This window comes from Pantherophis guttatus, chromosome 1 (assembly GCF_059756535.1).
Source record: "Pantherophis guttatus breed Tessera chromosome 1, ASM5975653v1, whole genome shotgun sequence".
In the NCBI taxonomy this organism is placed as follows: domain Eukaryota; kingdom Metazoa; phylum Chordata; class Lepidosauria; order Squamata; family Colubridae; genus Pantherophis; species Pantherophis guttatus.
In genome coordinates this window covers 196,038,658-196,046,637 of record NC_142063.1, presented here as the reverse complement: position 1 = coordinate 196,046,637, position 7,980 = coordinate 196,038,658, and the positions used below count along the sequence as shown (strand labels likewise).

The 7,980-nt window shown below is 41.1% G+C and overlaps 1 pseudogene; it reads right to left on the bottom strand.

The window, feature by feature from the left end:
* Positions 1 to 7,376: 7,376 nt before the first annotated feature.
* Positions 7,377 to 7,766, bottom strand: LOC117674161 (small ribosomal subunit protein eS27-like pseudogene; annotated as a pseudogene).
* Between the last annotated feature and the right edge of the window lie 214 nt (positions 7,767 to 7,980).

Below are 7,980 nucleotides of genomic sequence, written 5' to 3'. Positions count from 1 at the left end.
CAATGGTTCGCATGAGCCCGTCCGAACTGGTAGCAACCCACCACTGATTGTACTTGCCTTTATCCCCAGAAAATGTGACTCTGACAAACACCAGAGAGATGATGACTTTTTCAGGATTGCCTCTCCTCTAAAAATAGGTCCTTGGTCCTGTCCCTATGGTCTGTCCATGTCCCCAAACTGTCACCACATATAACCTGCAGCTGCTCTTTTCTTTTCTTTTATGGTTTCTTTGTACTAAGAGAAGCTGGCAAGTCCCAGTCCTAATTAAAACTCCCCTCCCCCCAAGATGGTGACAGAGGTTTAAATCTTCACGTGCTTTGCCACAGCCCAATTCTTCACGTGCACAGAAATTCAATGGAGTTTAGCTCTAACCACCATTCAGGGAAGTGCAAAGAACTTCAGGGTAGTGTATGCTTTTAGAAGGAGGGACGTGGTAGCTCAGTGGCTAAGATGCTGAGCTTGTCGATCGAAAGGTCGGCAGTTCAGTGGTTCGAATCCCTAGTGCCGCATAACAGGGTGAGCTCCTGTTACTTGTCCCAGCTTCTGCCAACCTAGCAGTTCGAAAACACGTAAAAAATGCAAGTACCTTTGGTGGGAAGCAATCTGTGTGCTTTTGGCATTTAATCATGCCGGCCACATGACCAGGGAGATGTCTTCAGACAGCGCTGGCTCTTCAGCTTTGAAAAGGAGATGAGCATCGCCCCCTAGAGTAGGGAACAACTAGCACATATGTGCGAGGGGAACCTTTACCTTTACTTTATGCTTTTAGAATAAAAGATGTCAAAATAAAAATATATTCGGAGAGAGAGAGGGAGAGAGAGAGAGAGAGACCAACCAGAGGTCTCCCAGAAAAACATGACAGCAGAGTTCCAATATTTGAGGGGCTGCCACAAAGAAGAGGCGGTCAACCTATTTTCCGAAGCACCAGAAGGCAAGACAAGAAACAATGGATGGAAACTAATCAAGGAGAGAAGCAACCTGGAACTTAGGAGAAATTTCCTAACAGTGAGAACAATCAACCAGTGGAACGGCTTGCCTTCGGAAATTGTGGGTGCTCCATCACTAAAGGCTTTTAAGAAAAGACAGGACAGTCACTTCTCTAGAATGGTATAGGGCCGTGATGGCAAACGTACAGCACATGTGCCAGAGGTGGCACGCAGCGACCTTTCTGATGGCACGTGAGCCATCGCCCCCGTTCAGCTCTGCTGCGCATGCGCACGTGCCTCCCACCAACCAGTTGGTCTTTGGGTCTCTACTGTACACGAACAGGTCAGGGCATGTGCAGTGGGCTCAGGCACATGCACAGGGGCCGGGGTGTATGCGTGGGCTGCGTACGCATGCACAGGGGGTTGGGGCATATGTGGAGGGCCGTGTCCATGCAGGGTGTAGGACGCGTGCAGGGGGCGGGGCACATGTGGGGGCACACGTGCATGTGTGGGATGGGCTCATGTGTAGGGGCCGTGCACACATTGCATTTTAAGGGTTCAGGTGCACACGTGCTCATTCCCGTACACGTGTGGACGCTTTGGGCACTCGGTCCAGAAAAGGTTAGCCATCATTGCTTGAGCAAGGAATTGGACTAGGAGAGCTCCAAGGTCTTTCCAATTCAGTTACTCTGTTAAAACATGAAGTGGATTTATAAATGTTGCCGGTGTGTTTGCATGCCCAGACCCAAAGAGTTTTTTTTTTCTTTTCCATGCTTCAACAGGAGGCAGGCACTGAAACTTCCTGCTTTTGCTGGGAGGGATGCTTATCAGAAGATAATTTATCACTGAGAACTTTCTGCAACTTGAACACTTCCCCAAAATAACAACTAATTCCACCTGTCTTTTAAACCACAACAACATTCATTAGTCACCAAGAATCGTCCTTGTAGAGTAAAGAGAAAAAGAAAAGAAAAGAAAAGAAAGAAGAAGGAATCCTCCAGCCACATTTCTCCTCCTTTCAAATAAATAAATAAACGATCAGGAGAAGGATAAGATAGAGATAAGGCAGAGCACAACTCAGTCTTCCAACTCAGAGTTTGTTTTGCAGGATAATAAATCCAGCCAAATGGTGAGCCCTGAAAGACAAAGGAAAGGTCACTGGATACATTTAGCACATTTTATACTGCAGTCCCATCACCTAATTAAAGGCCACTTCAAAGTAGAAAATGCTTTAGGTTTTATGCATGGGTAGTTTCTGATGAATCTTTTTCGAAAGACATCCCTGTTCCTAACTTTGCAGATTTTAAATGTACACTTCATAGCCAGGTGAAATCAGAATTATCTTCTGAAGTAAACATCTGAGAAACTTAGGGCTAGGCTGCAAAAATCTGGACCACTGTTAGATGGAAACAATATAATGCAAAAAGAGTCTGACTCTCTGCTGCCATCTTGTGGTCATGCAATTTTCTGTAAACCAGATCAAGTTTCCAGGTTTGCAAATAGATTTAAAAATAAAGTAACATTTTCCTCCATTTATAACTGGGTTTTTAAAGCTTGTTTTTAACTTATTTCTCCATCTATATAAGAACTCTCCTCCAGTAGGGAAATCTAACATGGCCTCCGGGTTTGTAAAATCAAATTTTGTTGACCCTTTGCAACCGAATTCTAAATTATCTGTTTAAGTATAGTTTTTTTTCCTTGTACTCTCTTATGTTTAAATAAACAACAATGCTGTTCACTTTGCTGAGAGAGATGGGTGCTAACTAAATTAAGCAATAATTGATTTAGGAATAATATGTTGCGTCACATAGGTTTAGAAACAATATGTGTATCGGCACTCATACCTAATTGGGGAGAAAGTGTGGTGAGATAAACACCAGATGCCTGGAGACAGTGAAAGCTCTTGGCCGCCCTTCCAGCTGCAGAAGAATTGGGCCTATGAAATCAGCATTTGTTCATCCATGGGAGCAATAAGTCATTCCACTAAATGCATTTGCTCTTGGACCTTCCCTCCCAATGCTGGGAGGTGAGAGGACAAGAGACTATAGCTCATCACTCTTGCATGGCTGAACTAAGAAGACTAAAATTATTTGGGGAAACTGACAGTTTAACTGACCAAAGTCTAATCTTTCCATTGCCAGATTTTCTACCATTCTCAACTATTCCTTCTCCATGACAGAAGATTAATCTACTGGTAATTTGCTGTTTTGGCATGTGTATCTCCATCTGTGCCTTGGGAATTTAAATAAATACAGCTGAAAGTAGCTTTCTTGGAGTGAATGGGAAGACATACAGCAGTTTAAGAAAGAATTGGGTACATTTCAATAACTGGGAAAGGAATGGTTCCGAACCCTCTCCGATTTAGCAAAGGTGCCTCTTTAATCAGTCAAACTATTTTGTAGACTTCAAGTAATAGTTATAAATTCTGCTTTAATAAATCAATAAACTGAACCACAATGAGTTCAGCTGAAAAGTGATGTGTGTTTTGTAGGAGGTAAACTTCTGAACAGAGAATTAAAAAAATGCTTTGACAGGATTGTTACTTTGTCAAGAATTAAGAGATACAGAAGAAATGTGCTAAACCTAGTTGAAAAAAGGACTCACTAGGGCTTATAAGTGACTGCATATATATTTTTCATACGAGAAGAGAGTTCTTGTATAAATGGAGAAAAGGCTCATAAGCCTACAGATCACAGATTTTAAATGTGCCTCAAGCAAAAAGACAAGAGGTTGTTGGAAGGCAGTCCTGGGTCCAAATCTAAGCCAAGTTGTGAAAAACACACACTGGATGGCTGCTTGGGGAGGAAGGTTGTTTTTTATTTGACAGCATAATGTGGAGCATAGCAACTGAAGGTAGAGTACAAAGTTAGAAAGCTAAGAGTAGAAGTACTTATAGTAATGATGGGCTTTGATCATGAAGTAATGGACTTTGATGTAAGGCATTTTTAGATGTCTAAATTAAGAGATTTTTGTCCCAGGGACATGTAAAGTCCAGAGGGAAAGGTTGTCCCATATCCTGTGAGGTTTGTAGATCTAAGATATGTAGATCTTCTCCTGGAAGTGAATTTTTATGAGGGATTCTGGTTGGGGCACAGCACTGTGATAAAAGACTTATCTCAAGGGGGTACTCTTTTATGTTTGTTTGCTGGTGCCAAAGAGGTGTGCTTGGTCAATTTTAGCCCAAGTGTCAAATGCTAATGGGGAAACTTTAAGTGACTTCTCTGCATCCTTATTTTCAGATTTGCCTGGCAGATCAGTGGTGGCCGGGATGCCATGCATCCTGGCTAAAAGGGGAGAGGGCATCACAAAGGCTTTTATCTTCCAACAAGGTTAATCTAAGATTCAGAAAGTACCAAAGACAGGCTGTTATTGTGAGAGAATACAACAAAAGAAATAAACAGAAGAAACATAAACAAAATATAACCTGCATTCATAATAAATTGTAAAGAAGGTCATCAATAAACCTAGTATGTTTTTGAAGATCCAGACAATGCATCGAAGTATAGCTTTTAGAGAGAATAGAATAAAATAGAATAGAATAAACAGAGTGGGAAGGGACCTTGGAAGTCTTCTAGTCCAACCCCCTGCTTAGGCAGGAAACCTTACACCACTTCAGACAAACAGTTATCCAGCCTCTTCTTAAAAACTTCCAGTGTTGGAGCATTCACAACTTCTGGAGGCAAGTTGTTCCACTGATTAATTGTTCTAACTGCCAGGAAATTTCTCCTTAGTTCTAGGTTGCTTCTCTCCTTGATTAGCTTCCACCCATTGCTTCTTGTCCTGCCCTCAGGTACTTTGGAGAATAGCTTGACTCCCTCTTCTTTGTGGCAGCCCCTGAGATATTGGAAGACTGCTATCATGTCTCCCCTAGTCCTTCTTTTCATTAAACTAGACATACCCAGTTCCTGCAACCGTTCTTCATATGCTTTAGCCTCCAGTCCCCTAATCATCTTTAACCATATTTTTAACCCCAAATTACTCATACATTTAGGGATAGAAGAGCTATGTGGATAACTTTTCCACATAGAGACAGAAGGATAGCATGACTTCCAAAAGGAGCTATTCTAGCTGCCACAACTTTTTCTTCTATTTATTCCTCACCCAATTGCAGCCGTATATGGGAGAACTGAGGTGAGGAGTGAGTCCAGAAGGAGTAGAGGAAGGCCATCCCACTCCCAATGGTTCTGACTCTGATTACGCCTTTTATGTTTTGATACATTTTAAAATAATATTGTTATTTCTTAAAGCATTTCTTAAAGAAAATAAGAAGTACAGAATGGCTAACCAAACCAAAGCTACTGTAAGTGGGATATTGGCCAATGTGAGTTGCTTATCTCATAGGTGTCTGTTGAGGAGGAGGAGGAGGAGATGTGTGGGATGATGTCATCACAAAAATCCTATTAGCCCTCTGTGTTGGCTACAGAAAATGGGAGTTGTAGTCCTGCTCAATTACAAAATGTTATGCTTGGAACAGTTGCCTTTGGTGGTTATGATAAAGCTTCATTGGATGCTTACAAAGTGCTGTCACTCCGAGAAAGATCTAAAAAAAATTGTGCATCCTGTTTTAGAACTTCTGGGATTGGACTACTAAAGTGAAATAAACAATCTGCTCAAGGGAATAAAAGCAAAAAGAAGGAGAAAAAAAAAGAGGCAGGGTTTTGAAGAGTAAAATCCAGCAGTGCTTTCTACTGATCAGAATAGTTTCATATTCAATTGAAGGAAGAGTGCAAACATCGTCAATTCTTCACACAAATCTTAAAAGATATTTGGCACAGTTTCCTCTCTATTATACTTTTTATTAGTAGGAGACTCAAGAAAAGCTTCTTGCTTTCATCATAACCACAGCTCCTTCAATTAAACAGACAATAGGGGCTGTCTTGTGAGATCCTAAAAGCTAACAAATGTGTTAGGCCATAGTAAAAATGTTGGACTTCAAAGTGTACAAGCAACTCTTCGTTTGCAGCAGACAAACAGCATTCTCTCACCATAAATAGCTTAGACCATAAGGTTTGTGATGAAACTCCCATTTCAGTATTGACATCTGAAGTATGTGCTCTTCTGGCTCAGTGTCTCAGGTTATCCTTGCTGAGAATCACTCAAAATCATCTTATATGGCAGACATAAGGAGGATATGTGTAGGATGAGCTCGTCACAAAATCCCATTAGCCCAGTGTGTTGGCTAGAGAAAATGGGAGTATCAATTAAGACACACTGGTCTGAATTTGGCAAGCAAATCAAGGTCCACCTGCCAAAAACATATCTGAATGAAAATGACAAAAAAAAAAAAAGCACTCCAATCCCACCTAATTCCCTTCTCTGTTTATTAATTAATTAGTGCAGCATTCCTTTGCCCATGCTTCCAAGGAATTCTGAGTTGATTATCATGAATGGATCTGCTTAGGTAAATAGATTCAAGTGCAAAATCTGTAAAATCATACAAAATATTTTAGCAGATGTTGGAAACATATTTGAAAACATGCCAAAATGTCTCATTTGGTGACCTCATGGATTGTCACACAGAGACGGTGGATATTACACTTTCTTATTTCCTTTATTGCCAGTAGAACAAATCTTGTTCACTGCAAAATAAAAAAAGGATTTAAGAAGGATGATTGGATGAGAGCTGCACTATCACTACTTTCAGACCTAGGGAATGGAAAATTTACATAGTGCCACAGGAGATTCATCCTAGTGGTAGCAACTTTGCTTAAAAAAAATGTGATTGTTTAATGTTACCTATTACTGCAGCAGTTTAACAAAAGTAGATGACAAATGCTGTATGGGAATAGCATGTAGAACTCACAATGAATGATGAGGAGACAGATAGAAATAAATACAGGGTGTCTGGTAATTTATACATTAGGTTGATTTTTCCTATTAAGTTATTTTGCAATAAAATTCTCTTTGCTTTAGAAACCAATCAGCTAACATATAACTGCTGCTTGTAGTTAGCATGATAATTCTTCTTCTTCTTCTTGTACCAGGTCCGTCATCAGACGTTGGCAATCATGTTGGCAATCCTATTTTTGTCAACAGCCGTATGAAAAAGTGCTGCTGAGTTTTGTCCAAACCAGTCCCGTAGGTTTTGAAGCCATGATGTTCTTCTTCTGCCTGGGCCTCGTTTGCCTTCAATTTTTCTCTGGAGGATTAAGTGAAGGATGCTGTATTTTTCTGGGTGTCTCATCACATGTCCAAAATACTCTAACTTTTGCTTTTTAATGGCTTTGATTATTTCCCTTGCATGATAATTAGGACTATCATTTTTGGATTGCAGTAATGTGGTTGATCAGTAGATCAAAGAAACTCCTAATTGCTAATTTTTGATATTGTCTGGATTTCAGCCCAGATAACCCTAACCCTATAATCATAATAAGTTAGGGGCATCTGTAGACAAGACAATGATATGTGCATGACAACATAAGCTTCTTCTTTTTTTGTCTTTATGTCCAAAGTTTATTGAATGAAATAGATAAGGCTACAAGGACAGAGCCAGAGCCACAAGGGGAGGGAGTGTTCATCCTCATCCCATAGCCACAATTGGTAGCAACTCAAGCCCTCAAAAATAACTCTGCACGCTCCCCAAATCCATTGTATAATATACTTTCATCAGTGCTCAAGAGAACCTCAGGGTCACAACCGGCAACTGTTCGCATAGTCCCATCCATCCCGTGCCAAGTGTCCACTGTTCAATGTTGCTTTTGCTGGAAAGAACATCCTTCTGTCAACCTCGCCTTTCCACCAGTGGGCTGGCACAGCACAGTTGAGCAGCCGATATACAACACAACTGTCTGGGCGTGAAACCGTGGTGATTTTGTAGCAACCCAGGCACTTCATGTCCATGAAGTAGAAGTTGTGGCTCTGCACCAGTCATTTCTTCTTGTGCTTCCGCTTCTCCTTCTCCTTCTCCTTCTCCTTCTCCTTCTCCTTCTCCTTCTCCTTCTCCTTCTCCTTCTCCTTCTCCTTCTCCTTCTCCTTCTCCTTCTCAGGGGAGGGATAATCTTATAGATGTTGTTACACTCTCCTTCATTCCTGGAAACATCTGGGCAGAGATTAT